General features: G+C 39.4%; 1 protein-coding gene across 13 annotated transcripts in view; it reads right to left on the reverse strand.

Annotated features, from left to right (window-relative positions):
* LOC308198381 (uncharacterized protein) overlaps positions 1–15,406 on the reverse strand; it is a 45,612-nt gene that overhangs the window by 13,005 nt on the left and 17,201 nt on the right. For 3 of the 13 annotated variants that reach the window (XM_080600682.1, XM_080600693.1, XM_080600692.1), the window contains exons 2-5: positions 14,771–14,962; positions 14,135–14,292; positions 13,626–13,840; positions 13,387–13,522 (exon numbers count right to left, since the gene is read on the reverse strand). The gene's annotated coding sequence lies outside the window, so the exon portion shown is untranslated. Of the gene's footprint in view, positions 1–1,236; positions 8,071–13,253; positions 13,523–13,625; positions 13,841–14,134; positions 14,293–14,770; positions 14,963–15,406 lie in introns of those variants that run through there. The other 10 variants (XM_080600686.1, XM_080600681.1, XM_080600688.1 and 7 more) reach the window with 9 other exon arrangements.

A 15,406-nucleotide genomic window follows, 5' to 3' on the forward strand; every position in this document is an offset into this window, starting at 1 on the left:
ATTCTCAAATGGTCTTTTTCAATTGTAAGGTCAGAACAAACAAGCAATCACGTTGCTAAATATGACACGCACAAACATCGCACATCTGTGTTCCTATGGAAACTGTTTCATTTATGTTTGGGATTGACATTTATTTATTTTTTCTGTTATTTTACCATCTCTCAAAATTCACCTGTTCATCTGAAATTTTCAATGTCCAAGTTGAAAATACCGATCCCAGTGCTGATCTTAGTACCAGGAACACTTTATTTGAAGCTGACTTAAAAATATGACTTTTCCTTCATGAATACTGAATGAACAGTGGTTTAGTTGGGACTAGTATACATGGCAGCATTTGAAAAGAAACTGAATGCCTGAAGTATGAGATTTATACATCTCAGCTGAGTAACTCCTGTCCTTCACACTTCTCCTCTACACCTTAAGAAGGTTGCTGTGCTACTTCAGCAATTCATTTACAGCCCCTCCTTTTCTTATTTTTATTGCAAGTTGACTGGTTAGCAAAGATTTTTCCCCTTGATCTATCCATCTTGTCTGATTTTCCTCTCTACATTTACAGAAATGGTCATAGACACGTTATGCTTCATGAAGCTTTTTTATACTTGTAGGAGCTCGGATCAGAGTAGCTTGGGAAGACTGAACCAATTTAGCTAGAACAGGAATTTGACCCAAAGTGCTGTCAAAAACTTAAAACCTGAACTCCTTCAATATTTTAGATGAACATATCAGTTTAATAAAAGTTGGCATTCTTCTGAACCTCTGTATAGCATTCCCAGCCAAAAAGAAAAATAAGACCTGTTTGTATGAGATCACAGGTCCCAATGGAGGAAACCAGAGGAACAGCAGTTTCCATACAGGTAACTTAAGGCCACTCATTAAACAACACAAATTGCTACAATTATTTTGGATTATTGGAGAATTACCAAGATATATTTTACTGGGTATATGTTAACACCTTTCTATGGCTCTCAGAGTAATAAACTATGATAGGGATGTCTACACAAAGAAAAAAACACTTTCAAACAGATCAATTCTGTAATTATAAATAATTATTAGATAAATTAAATAAGAAGCAAGAATGCAAGAAATCACATAAAACAAGGTCACTGCTAAAGCCAGGCTATTCCAAAAGAGCATAAAGCTGGTATTTCTTAGCTTCTACAGACTTTCAGAGAAACATTTATTAAAATTTGTCTGTCCCTAGCTCTTCTGCCCTGGGAGGAGCGTGTTACAGCTGACATTATCATTTACAGAGGTTTCTCCACATTATAATCAGTCCCCAAAGAAGCATTTTCTCCTCTCAAATCCTGTGGTCCCTAAAGCAGTCCCTGTAACTAAGCAGACCTGTAATCTTTCAGCTTTTCAGTATCTTGCAGCAATTTGCTGGCCCTGCTGAGCACTATTTCAGGATCGTTTGTTTTAATTCTCAGTCCCCTCTATTCCCCCAATTAAAATTCGAGTTAATTAATAGTACTGGTACAACTAAAAAGGTGTCAGAAAGGCCTTAACTTTCCCTTCTACTCCTGTTGCTTCAAAATAAGAGTAGCTTTTTCTGTGTTTTCCCATGTTACTCCTGTAATTTGTTATACCAGCAGCATAGATTGGGTGCATTTGAAGAGCTCCAAGAACATTTTTTTTTGCCCAATTCCTGATTGTTACCACATTAACCAAAACAGCTTTGTCCTTCATCTGTAATATGTTTCCTCCTGTCATGGAAAGATTTGTCAGGAACTTCGTAGCTCGGGACCAATGCACACGCTCAGCATCTGCAAGACTGAAATGTAATCCTGATTTCAGTAGGACCGAGGAGGATACCCCCTGAGAGGCTACCTCTGTCTCCCCATGCTTTTGTGTTCAGATAATTACACCCACAAGCAACTTGGCTCACCATAGTCTCCTCCAGCACATCTGCACAGTGATTCACACCGCAACAACCTGAGGAGATTTCAGTCCTCAAAGAAATCAGTCATGGTGTGTCTCTGCTTACAGCTAACTTCTAGATGTAACACATTTCCAATGTGTTGATGCATACAGTCTGCAGAATAAGCAATGAAGTTTCTTTTTTTCCTAACTAGCTCCACAAACACATACTACCACTTCAAAAGGTTTCTCCCCAAAACACTGACACCTCGCAGACAGAGCAAGATAAAAATCAAAGGAACAACCACTGGGACCACTGGAGGTTTCTGGGACTGGCTCTGCTTCACCAAACCCAACACAGACAATCAAATCATTGCACAGTTTCTGAACATGTTCAGTGACTGGCTGCTCTTTGCACTGAAGGATGCTCTTCCAATACAAGTGGCCATCAGTCATAGAATCTCTGATCTAGCTTCAATTCAAAAGATCAGCTACTCCAAACCATTAATTCTTAGGGTTCTTCAACCAGGAGGGAGTGCAGGAGCCTTGTCCAAATGCCACTTCCATTGCATTGTCTCCACTATAGCACAGTTGTTCAAGTGCAACAAGAAAAGCATGCTATACGGTCTTTAGCACATAGTCTGCACTTCATCTCCTCTGCTTCGTATTTATAGTCTTGACAAAGTCAACATCAAGGTTACCTTCACCCGAGGATCAACGCCACTTGACTAGCCCAGGCTAAAGCGAAAATTCCGAAGCTGAACCTTACCTGACCGTCTTTTTCAATCTTTCTCCAAGTATGATCAATGCCACTATGCACAGCTAAAGCTGTCAGTCTCCTCTTTATAAAGCTGCTCATCATATTTATCGTAGCCAGTTTTGCAACCCGAAAGTTGATTTTCAGTGAAAACCCACCTCTGAGGTCAACATTATATGACAATGCTCTCTCTGTATTATCAGCTACCCTACGTGTGTCCTGTAGCAGTTAGAGCATCAGCTAGAAAAATGTTCACAGACAACACAGCTTTTCCAAAGAAAAGCTTTTTATATGCTGAAAATTTCCGTTACAGATTTACATAGTGACTCCTTCTTGAACTTTTGATATTTTGTGCTATCTAACAATAATGGTTTGCTCAAATACTTTAGCTTTTACAAATCTTTTTAGAAATAAACCACGATGTAAGCTAACTGGAAACACGTACATCTGGCCTCAACTATGTGACCACCTCCTCTAGAAGCATACTATTTTGGTGCAATTTTCAGGTAAGTCTTAAAGGCTTCTTTCACAGCCCCTACATTTTTTTGATTGCTGACAGAATTACCTTTTATGTTTTAAGTATTTAACTGGGAAGGAGGAATCTTCTTAAAACTGTGATACTACTTGGACCCTCCTCTTTTGGGAATCATACAATCATATGTTGGAAGAGACCTCTGAAGGACTCCAGAGAAACTCTCTCATTTAAAGCAGAGTTAAATTCAGAGTTGGGTCAGGTTCTGCTTGGGCTCATGAAGTACACTGTTGAGGATTTCTAAAGATGGAGATATCACAGCCCTACTGTGCAGGTGTCCCACTGCTAAACATCTTCATTGTGTTTTTTTTTTTTTTTAACCATTTTTATCATTTCTAGAAGGAAACCTTTCTGCAACCCACGACCATCTCTAAATGTAGTTTCACGTCCAAGATCAGAACTCTTTTCCCATCCACTGTGTAGAAATCCATTTCTCTATCCATTCCCTCACTGCTCAGAGGCAGTGTTCAAACCACTAAATTTTACTTTTCCGATAAACATTCATATATCATACTTCTTACAGTTGCATACAGGATGATTAATGCATGCCATCCCTTATTGTTTTCTTTAACAAGAGCAGGCATGGGTTACTGACCAGATTGTGATGATACCAGCTTTGGGATGGACCATCTCTTCTCTGCTGTTGTCTTTGAGGGAGACTAGAAAAGCACCTACCCAATTAATTTTATATTTTTTTAATGGACTTTCACCTCTAAATAAACCCAAAAAGACAGCAGATTCTAAATTCTATTTAGAATTTAAGATAGTCTGAAGCAGTGTTGACACACAGCTGTATGCTCAAAATTCACAATAAAGAGTTGAACGTCATCCAATCCTGCAAGTAACTTCTGAGGTACCATACTGGCTCGACAAAAACGAGATTAAAAAAAAAAAAAAAACAGTCTGCTAAACTCAACATCCCTGTATACTAAGAAGCACTCATCTGACTTTGTGGGAAGTGCAGGGAGCTCTGCAATTTTTATGGTCAAATTACTTATGTTGGTACCCAACCACAAATTTGTATGCCAAGCTTGAGGGTACACCTCTGGAAAAATCCAGGCTCCAAATCAAGTGAATCGGGCAGTAAATGAAGTAATCTAGGTTAATGCAGTAATGGTCAGGCAAAGGCGCAGAGATGGAGATCTAGTCTGTCTAGGGGAATGAAAAAAAATAAAGGTTGAAATGTAAGAGTCCATGAGATGTACTAGGAAACAAAGGGAATAACTTTGTAGCTAACATAAAAGATAACAATGGCTCTGAAAGCCATTTGACACAAAAACAGAAGCACACACAACAGTAAAAATATGTATTATTACGCTCAATGCGACATAACCACTTTCCAGAGTAACCTACTTAGGAATGTGTGTTTCCTCCAGATTTAAAATTAACGACTTGATAGATTGAGGGGAGAAACAATCTGTCGTAAAGAGATCTTTTAAACAAGGCACATATGCACCGTAATACTTTAATTGTACATCTGTGTATTTTAGAAACATATCTATCTGACCTTCTGCATACTAAGAATTCATTGATTTTCACTAATTCTTAGCGCTCAGCAGGATCCTTGATTCTCAGAGCAAACCGACAGCAAACATTTGTAAATCTCTTACTTTGGAAGTGCCTTAACAAGTCAAGGGAAGCACTAAATTTCTTTGGTATGTAGTGAAAATATTTTCTTGTTATGATTTCAGGACCAAAAAGTGGTCTAAACACAAGGGTTATTTGTAAGCAAGTAGATGGAGTCAGTAAATTAAGTTCAGTCACATGCATGAGTTTCTTGAATACCGAAATGTTCTTTGGCGATTTTGGGCTGAGCATCACATTGCCATGCACATGCCAAAGGACAGATAGTGTCTGAGTTGTCCTTTCTGTCCTTGTAGGACATGATCTGGCTACTGGAGATGTGTCTAAGCTGCAACTAATTAGTCAACTTTTGCCTTTAAGTTCCTGTTATTCCTGTTATTTTGAGTTGAACAGACACCATGCAACAACTGCAGAGCTGCTCCTAGAGACACTAGAAAAGCTAGGAAGAGATTTTCTTAAAATCAAGATGTCGAAATATTCCCCTTATTTTTCTCATTTTGCATTTTGTTCCCTTGATTGCTTTCGTCAATTTATAGCTTGTCTTTACTTGGTTTGATTTGCTTTCCATAATGTATCCCCTTCGTTTTTCATCCTCTGAAGAAAACATTTTGCCTCAGAGGAAAAAATTTCCATAGAAAGTTTTCTTGGATTTAAAGACCACTTATTCTGATTTTTGAAAGATGCTCAGCTCTTCCTTTACATATTCTCTTTGAACTGTTATATTGTCCTCTCTTTTTTAGATTTAATAATCTGCTATTTTTAAAAGGTACATCATACGTTCACAGTGCTGGAGCTAATTCTCTGCAGTGAACATCGCAGACAGAATACTTTCCTATACAAAAGGAAATCAGATGAGAAATGCCAGGACTGGGTTGGAAGCTAGTGGACAGGTACATGCTTCAACAGTTAATTTTCTAGTGGGTCACAGCACACACTACTGTCTCTTGAGTAAACACAACCTGCCAGTCTTCTGTACTTAATTAGTAACATACCACATTTTTCCACCAATTAAAAACAGTGGTATACATTGCTTTTTTAAAAGATCACTTTCCTACTAGGACAAACAAAAAAACATGAACACTGACACTGAAAATATTATTGAAAAAACCTGCAATAACACCACTGAAATTCCTTTTTTTTTTTTTTCCTCTCCTGAACAGCAGCATGAATTATTCTTCAGCAGCGAGCAAATAACATCAATTAGGAAGAGAAGCAAGATGTGCTACTATAAAAGGACATTATCTCCCCTTGGCTAAAATGACCTTTTTAAAGCCAAAGTAAAATTTTTAATTAAAAGTCTGAATTGCTTCTAGGACTGTCTTAAAACCAGGAACTTTTCATAAAATTGAGGTAATTATGAAGTACCAAACATATGAGAGTTTAAAATAGGTTATATATATCACATATTGATCCATACAGGTTATATAAATTTGTGTAACAAGCATATGGATTTAATCCCTCGCTTGTACAATAAAATATGCTTACATCAAAATCCATTTATTTGTTACATATTGGTTTATGAATAAAGAACGTTGTGGCATTACTATTTTATTTGCCTGCATACAAAGTAGGGGTTCATTTATGACAAATTGATTAATGCATATAATATGTTGCTTTGCAGTTGTGGAATATTAGATGTAGCAGAATTGCTTTTGGTTTGTAAGTCATTAATTTGCTGATAAGCCATGCTGGTTGGATTTAAACCCATAAAGGTCTATTTGCCTTTAACTTTGAATAACGGCTGCTAAGAGGTACCAGGAGTTGTGTATGCAGAGAGACTCCTGCAGTATGTAAGAAAATTACTCCCATGTTTAGGAGTTATCTATGTTATTAAAGGTAGCCATAACAGAATTTGAATATTAACCTACCATTCACATGAGATTTATGACTAGATGAGCACCAAAATTTGGAAAAAAAAAAAAAAGCTAAGTTCACAGGAAGAATGTATATATGTAAAACAACATTTCTGTAAGATGTGTATGTCGCATCTCTTCTTCAGCAGTAATATTAAATACATACTTTCATTAAAAAATGTAGCTGGCTTTATGACGCACATTTTAAGCAATCTTTGAATCTAATGTCACCCTCAAACTCCAGGCAGAGGTTTATAGGAGGGAAGGGTTCATGGCATGGGGAAGGGAGCAAGAGGGGGGCTTTTCCACCCTCAGTACCATGGCCAAGCATCACCAACTGCAGCATCCCAGAGCTGTATCACTGGCGTATTTCTTTTACAGAAGTAACAGCTTTATAAACCTGCTTACTCCATCCCTGTTATAGCCTGTCAAGCCCACTGAGAAGCAGAGAAACCCAAAAAGCACAAATAACTCTTCCTTTAGGAGCACGGGACCAGACTGGCAGGTGCAGAGCAGCAGCCACGGGGCCATTTCGGTGCCCGCAGCAGGGCTGAGGCCCATGGGAGCTCCATCTGCTGACATGGACAATCAGCTTTGCCAGAGTTTGTCCGGAATTACCACTTCCATATTTTCCACAGATCTGTCATCTCTGACATAAACCTGCCAAAAAAGCTGAGCTACTGACTAGTCGTGGAGAAGGGAGCAAGAGCAACTTCTCCTGATGGGAGAAAACTGGAGGAGAATTACAAGGAGGGGGGCACAGGGAGGGGACTCTACAAAATAACTGCAGATTCCTTCTTTCACAGCCTTTTCCAAGGATTTCAACATGAAAGGGGAAAATATGGGTCTATGGATGTGATGAAACACATATATATATATAAAATATATAATATATATATTTGCTGAGGACTCCTCTAAAGAGCTTGCAAAATAACTGTATATGAAAACTAATTTATAGGGAAAAAGCTATATGGTCATTGATTTAAGCTTAAATATTTGGTATTGATTTTGGTTCAAAAGTGGCAGCTTCTTTTTTTATGTACAGGGTATTGGTTTCCAGTACTAGCACCAAAGAAATTCACTCTGGGTGCTAATGGCAAAGTTTGGGTCTCTGATAGTAACAAAGGCTTAAAACTTTCTAATGCTTTGAAAACATCGCTATTTATTCTACACCATGACAGACAGGAAAGTATTCCCACTTTAACTGCAGAAAAGGAGGCACGGAAGAGAAGACAGTAACTCCAGACACTAGGAGGCTTTGGAGGGGTTGCAACACACTTGGCAGAAGTGATGGAAATCCGTGTCAAATCGATAGGTGCAACTGATTACCTGCTATCACAGATGATGATGATAGCACTGCTTCAGACCAGGAGCTTGAAGGCTCTTGTTTGCTGGGAGGTTAAACATGTTGCATTCACATCTCACTTCAATTACATTGCAGAGGTAAGAGAAATTAAATAGGCATTAGTCAGCCAACCTCATTAACCCTGAGTTAAGACAGAGAGACAGAAATCACTAATTTGAACACGCATTTTAATAAAGCAAACACGACACAATAGGTTTACTATGATGTACATTAAGAATAGGATTAATAGAATAAGATTAGAAAGAATGCTTTTGAGTGCTATAATGTTTCACACATTAGAAAAAAGACTGGCATGTTTGAAAATATGATGCCTGACTGATTAACATCCATTTAATCTTTTCAAATGTTAAATTTGCTTTTCAGTGGAAATGTATTTGTTGAAACACAACAACTGACTCCAATGCACTCCTACCAGAACGATTGCATCTACCCTGAAATCCAAATATTTCAGCCAAAATCAATGCATTTTAACACAAGTCAATAAAATTACATGAGATGAAATACTTATTTTAACCAATACATTTCCCATAAAATGTACATAGTGTTACTGAAACCAACCTAAAGTCATTGGATCTCAAAGTTAAATGTAAACTTGAAGTTAAATAGAGGAAGATGAGGGGGAAAATATTACCAGTGGTAGCGATCTCATTTGAGACAGGCAATACATTTCCTTAACAATGAAGAAAAATGGGTAGTAGAGTGCTCACTATGCATAATCATTTTTCTTCCCTATTTACCTACGTATTCTAGAAATTTCATGAATAACCTTCCATTTTGTGTCTGTATTGCCCAGATTTTTTTTTATTTTTTTTTTTACTCCCAAGATTTCTGCTCCAGGGCAAGGAAGCCACTGAGCCACAAGGGAAACAACAGCTCAGCAGGAGAGCAGGCAGATGCTGCTGGTATCTCCGTCCCTCTTCCATCCGGACACACCACAGTACTCACTGGAAAGCAGCATATTTCTGAAATCTGCCCATACTTGCTTCCCACTTTGTGCCTGATTGTGTGTATCTGAAGAAAACACCGCATCACTTCTGTGCCCTTGAAAATGTGGGATTGTTTTTTAATATTTAATTTTTTTAGGAAAGTTTTTTCTTAAAATGACCCTTTGCATGTGTTCCCCATGATGAATTACCTGAGATGCACAAAGCTGGTTATTAACACCATATATTGCTACGTATCACTATATACCGTTGCCTGATTAGAACATTCTGGTTTGACAGGTCAAAAAAAAAAAAAATTGTACTTTCCTAAAACGATATGTGCTCCCTCTAGTGTCCATGAAAATCCGCTCCTAATGGCGAATAGACTGCATGGGATCACATCCAGTGCTACAATAAAAGCCTATAAGAACTAATATATGACTCCAGAATGAATCAGCATTGAATTAAATCATAGGATTTAAAACAGGAGATAAGTTTGCAAGAATTTAAGAAAGGTTAAGCTAGAATACAGAGCTGGTCAGGAAAAGACCCATATAACTGGAAAGAGAGCAGCGTTTCACTTTTTGTATTCATATAATATTTTTGGGGGGTTTAGCTTCCTAAAATACATCAGCCAAGTTTCTGTTTTGTCACAAACCACTACATTTAAACTGACACACCACTCAAGGCATTTGCCTCTCTTAAAACAGCTAAAACTATAAATTCACAATAAGATTAAAATCAATTATTTAAATCAAAGTTTTCTGCTTGTTGGTTTAAATCACAGCTAAATCACTTTGATTTAAGTCAATTCACCTCACTGAACCCTTTAATCTTTAAGTCAATGACAAAGCTCCCATTGACTTCAAGAGGATGCTTTAGGAGGATTCCCTCAGGCTGAGCAAACCAAACTCTTGCCTGTTTTTGCCAGAATCACGTTTAAGCAGCTATTAGCCAAGTCCGATACATTTGTTTTACAGACCAACAGAGGGGCATCAACAATTACACAACCTCATGCCGAAAGAGTACAAAAACGAAGCGAGAATCCCGTCTTTTTTCCCCTCCCCTGCTACATGTTTTTACTTTTAACTAGCTCTGTTTGAAAGCTAACTTTGTCTCTTCTACAGGAATGTTAAACCCTGATCCAGCAGCATTGCAGAGAGCTGTCGGAGCCAATGCAAAACTCTGTTTACACCAAATCAGGTCCCATCTGTCCACTCGCACTAAATATATTGGCTGATCAGGGTCTAGGAGTTCTCTGCACTTGAATTGTTCTTTTTTGGGGGCATCAGGACGCATGCAGCATTTTTAATAAAAAGCTGGCTGATGTTTTAGTGCCAGTGCTGCGAGAGAAAGATCCTGCATTCATTATTCACAACTCTCTCTGAAGTCAGGGCTGGGTTTTGCCAACACATTAATTCTCACTATTTTTTTTTCGGAGGAAAAAGAAAAGATCTTTGGAGGAGAACCAAACCAGTGAGCACACACAACAAGCACACATGCAAATCCATATCAGAAAGTGTTTTCAGCAAAAAAAAAGTGGCTGCATTAAAGACAGAAACACAATTTAAACATTCAAATTAAATAAGGCAATTAAGACAAACTAACTCACGTATTCCTATGGGCATCTTTAAGAGCTCTAGATGTAGGACCAAGTTAACTGAAGTGGTGCTGTTAATTTAACTAAACCACGAAATGGTCCTTGTCCCTCCTAAAATGGCTGTTTCTCTGGATACCTCACACTTACGTACTCGAACTATTCCTTTCTTAGTGGCCATTTCTGAGCATCCAAGGGGCTTTTCTGACCGCTTACAGCTTTCCAGGAACCGCGTGTAGTTCTGATAAACACTGATATAATAAAATCAGAAGCTACCGCCCCTAATGAAGCAATTATCTCGCAAGCTAAAAATAAATATAAGTCCAATTAAACAATTTTGTTCTCCCTAATACTGCCCAGTTGTTCTTTCCCTGCACCTTTAACACAGATGATGTGCGCACATCACCATATAATTTGCGCCCAGAAGCACGGTACTTCTGGTGTATATTTAGATATTTGGGACTTTTGCAATCACAGAGGCACCTTTCGGAAAAATGGAGCCCTAATTCACTAAATGCTGTTTTTGCATTTTCCTCAACTCTTCCAGGAAAAGTCGGCAACAACAGCATTAGCGTATCCCCAAGGTAGTCAAGAAATTGGTGCCTTATTACCCGTGATCACACCAAATTGCGGAGGAATTACGTAATTTGTCTCTACAGGTCACATTACGGCGACTACCCCTGCACAGGGAGAATATCAACACGGAACTTGTCCCCATGGTTACACCCTGATTAATGCACGGCTTCTTTGTAGAAGTTCAGGATCAGCAGCTGCTGGGCACAAACCCAATGTAAACCCGGTGCCCTGCTTAACTTGTATATCCCATGGACTTATCTTTCATTTTGCCAACAGAAAGCTATTAATAGCAACATTTTAAATAAGCCACATTTTTGAAAGTGAATTAGAAATCACCACAGTGGGAAGGCACTTATAAAGCATTGTTATACCACTGAAGAGATCTGAACACAATTATTAGATGTATTTCTAGAGGGAGAAATTTCCTCTATATGGTTTTTTTTTTTTTAGAACCATGCTCGTGGTTTTATGTCTTGAGGGTTTGCCTGAGCAAAGCAAGAGTTTTGCTTACATGAAAAGGAAATTTGAAACTAATAGCAACAAGTGTAACACTAAATATAAAGGTAGAAGGACTTTAAAGATAATAATGGGAAGCAAATGGCTAACCACAAGACTGAAGAGGAACACATGGGCTAGAAGAGGTGCACAATGCTGCCTGATGGCAGACTGGTCCAAGACCAGCTGCAGAAAAACCAAAGTCCCCCACAGATATGAGTACATAATATTTTATTATTATTTTTTTGGTCATAAAGAGCTTTCAAATAATTAAGCTACTGGTACGGTATATTAGAAACTAGCTTTAAAAGTGTTTCCATCAAGATACGCATGGCAAGAATATGTGAACTATCAGATACAAAGACAGGGCTCATGCACCAGAGACACTGATCATCTCCCAAACTTCCACTTCACCAAAAAGTACATGTAGGAAAAGTATTGGGAGGAGAAGAACAAAGATAAAATAAGCAAAAAGCTCAACACCAACTACATCAAGACCAGCGGGTTTCCTCCCAGCCTTTTGGCAGGTTTTGCCTCGCATCTATGCGGAATCAGATACATGGATTGGGGCCAAGAAATACACAGTTATGATTTTATTGAACAATCTTTATTGGAGGAGAGGGGTTGTTAAACTTTCACTTACAGCTTTTTTTAAAAGGTAGTTTAGTAAAAAGGTTGAAGCTCTGGGGACCGTTACCACAAGATAAATGTGAAAGCTTTGCAGATCCAGAGTGAATCTGCTTATGTAGAACAAAGAAAAAGAAAGCACTCTGGAGAAATTAAGGCCATCTCCCACTTTCCATTTGTCCTTTCCTTCCCCAGAACCACCTCACCCTAATCCTTTTTTGCTTCAAAACTTGAGGACTCCTCTGGCTACTTTACCCTCTAAGAACACTTGAGTCAGACCTCACATCCTCCTGTTTCATCACGTATCAGAAGCTTTTATTCCTTTTAGACACCTACTCCAACTGCTGCCCAGCTGGCTCACCTCTGCAACCCTTCCCAACGCATCGCCTTGCCCACTTCAGAGGTGGCATTTGGAGCCCAGCAATTCCTCGTACTCATGGGGCAGGCGTCCTCGTCTCTTCTGAGCAGAAGCCTCGACTTGCATGCTGTCTCTGTTCCTAAATGCATCCCTCTTCCCACGCCAGCTAATCCCTGGCTCACAATACAACCCCTATGCGTTTTGTCACTTTTTTGTAACTGATCTACTTAGGAAGAGAACTTTAAAAATTTGCAAAGGCAAAGTAAGAGAAAGACATATTATTCTTGAGAAAGCAGTTATATAACCCCTCATTTGTAAGATTATGCACTGCATAATGACTTTGGGAATATCTTGTGCAGATCAGTTTTACATGTACATTAGTTTCTACACTCTCAGCAATCCCGGACCTTGTCGCTCAGCCCGTCACACAGATGATCCTTGTAATAGCAGATTTGTCTTTACATATTTTTATTCCTAGCCTACAGCACAAGACAAAGAAGAAATAATTCTTAATCCACTTTGCCTAGCTAAGACCGAAAGGACATAATTCAGGCACAAGTGAACTTGCTCTGGAGCCCCAGCATCCCGCCTGCATCCCATAGATGGGACATTAGGAGACCATAGGGGAGAAGACCAGTTTTCAAACAGGCTGCAGAAATGAGGATACCATGGGTAGGGCAGCACGTTCATTCTCACCAGGTAGCACAATTTCACTGTTCCTGTTTAAGGACCCAGCAGAGGGAAAGACGAGAGCTCCCCCAGGAGCCTGGCTGCAGCTCACTAGGACAGGTCAGTTGATGCAAGCTCTTCGGGCAAGGGCTCTGCCTGACCGAGTGACACAGCTCGAAAACACCACCTGACCTTGAGAAAGTGGCAGAGCTTGGGTTGTTTTGTGTTGTTTTAGACTTGTTCTGGCCTCGTAAGGAACCAAAACAAACCCAACTTCCGTGCAGGCAGGCAGAGTGAGTCTCCTGGTGGCAGTGGCCAGTTCTCTTGCCTGAAAACAAGTGATAAATAGCAGTATTATTCATGCATCAACAGCAGATATTCAAACACGTCTCAAAGACGGTGACTGCAAACCATGCCAAAGCGATACATACAAATCCATATCGCTCCTAAAATAACCTCTTTCATAGCTCTCAGCCAAGGAGCGGCTGCATCCTCCTGGTACAGCAGAAGTGTCAAAGGCATCTTCCTCTTGATCCCTTTGGATGAACTCGCTAAGAGAAGCCGTGCTGCTGGAGCACATCAGGTACAGGTTCAAACAGAGATTAAGTGACTTTCACAAGTGGCAAAGAACACTGGAATACGGGGTCTGAAATGGAGGAAAGATTTGAAGAGAGGTGAAGAGGTGACCTTCTTTGATGGAAAATGAACAGGTTAAAAAAATATGAAAAAGCACATCCAAAATCAAAAAGTTCAAATCTTTCCAATGGCATTGAGACAAACCCCAAATAGGAACAGATTGTGAAGAGTTCTGGAATTAGGAGGCGTGGGTTTTGTTCATAGCATTTAGGGGTCGTCGGTGTTTTACATGGTTGTGGTGGTTTTTTTGGTTGTTCTTCCTTTCAGGTTTTAGAGAAAGGCGAGGATATATTCAAAAGCCTACCTATTAGCATATACTTCTTGTGAGACAGATTTATGAAAAAGATTTTTCTAAAAAAAAATCAACAGATGGCACTCCGTAGGTAAGTCTATTTTTTCATTTAATATATATCTGACTGCAGTCTTGGATGATTTCACGAGTCCGATTTGAATACAACTAGTCTGAAAAAGATATGAAAGACAGATTTGAATTACACTGACCCTCGCAATTCTATTAATGACAGATGAAAAACACACGCACAGCCAGGAGATCTGAATCAATCAGTTTCAGAGGCATGAGGCACCGTGCGTCATTCCATTCAGCAATTAAGCAGTTCCTAATATTTTATGATTAACAAGTTTTCAGTCACTACCACTGTAATCTTTTGTTAATGAGACAAGCCTCCCCCCGCCTCCAAAAGAGACTTACTGGTACACAGCCACACAAACAACAGCAATTCCAGGCTTCCCAGCTCAGATCGTGAAACGCCGCCGCTGCCTGTGCCAGCTACTCCAGAAATCAGCGAGCTGAGCCTCACAGCACTGCCCACACCTCTGCCACAAGGAGCAGGAGCAAGCCTCTCCCCGCAGCCCTCTGAAACCAGCTGGCAACCTCAGTGCACTTTTTACGCAAGCACAACCTTCGTCTAGCTGACTTTACCTTCTGCAACCCTCTGCTGGAAATGAGACAGAGTGGATCTGACTCCAGAAATGCATCGCTCCGACACAGAGGGAGTTTTGTTCTGGACGCTGAAGCAGACGGGATTTCAGCAATATTTTCTAGCTGAGCAACTGTCAGGAGCAACCACAGCTGCAGCAGCACTGGAGTAACCCATCCTGGGCAACAATCTCCCTAAAAAAACAGTTTTTCAGGCCCTACTTTGACTGAAGGGGGAATTTTTCTAGCACTAAATTATCTCCCCCCTTTTTTGGGGGTTGGGAAATAATTTATATACTAAATCAAGAGTACGTTTTAGTGGGTTCCCATACCTACAGACAGGCACCCTGCAGTTCCAAAGAGCAGACCGCCGTGTAATTGCACGTTTTTCGTCCTTGTGCAAATAACTTGCAGTTTACTGTAGGCTGATTCTTCTACATGTAATATCTGGATTAGCAATTAACATTTTAATTAAAGATGGATTAGCCAATATTAGGAAAATTATGTCTGGAACTGTTCGATTTAAAATCCACGACATATATACAGATAAACATATCTTTGTTAAGTACAAGTAATTTTCTGGTCTGTGTAAGAATGATACGATTTAGGACTTTGAGAGACAGCATAGTAATTTGATAT

Source organism: Anser brachyrhynchus, assembly GCF_964034855.1.
Source record: "Anser brachyrhynchus genome assembly, chromosome: 7".
Taxonomy (NCBI): Eukaryota; Metazoa; Chordata; class Aves; order Anseriformes; family Anatidae; genus Anser; species Anser brachyrhynchus.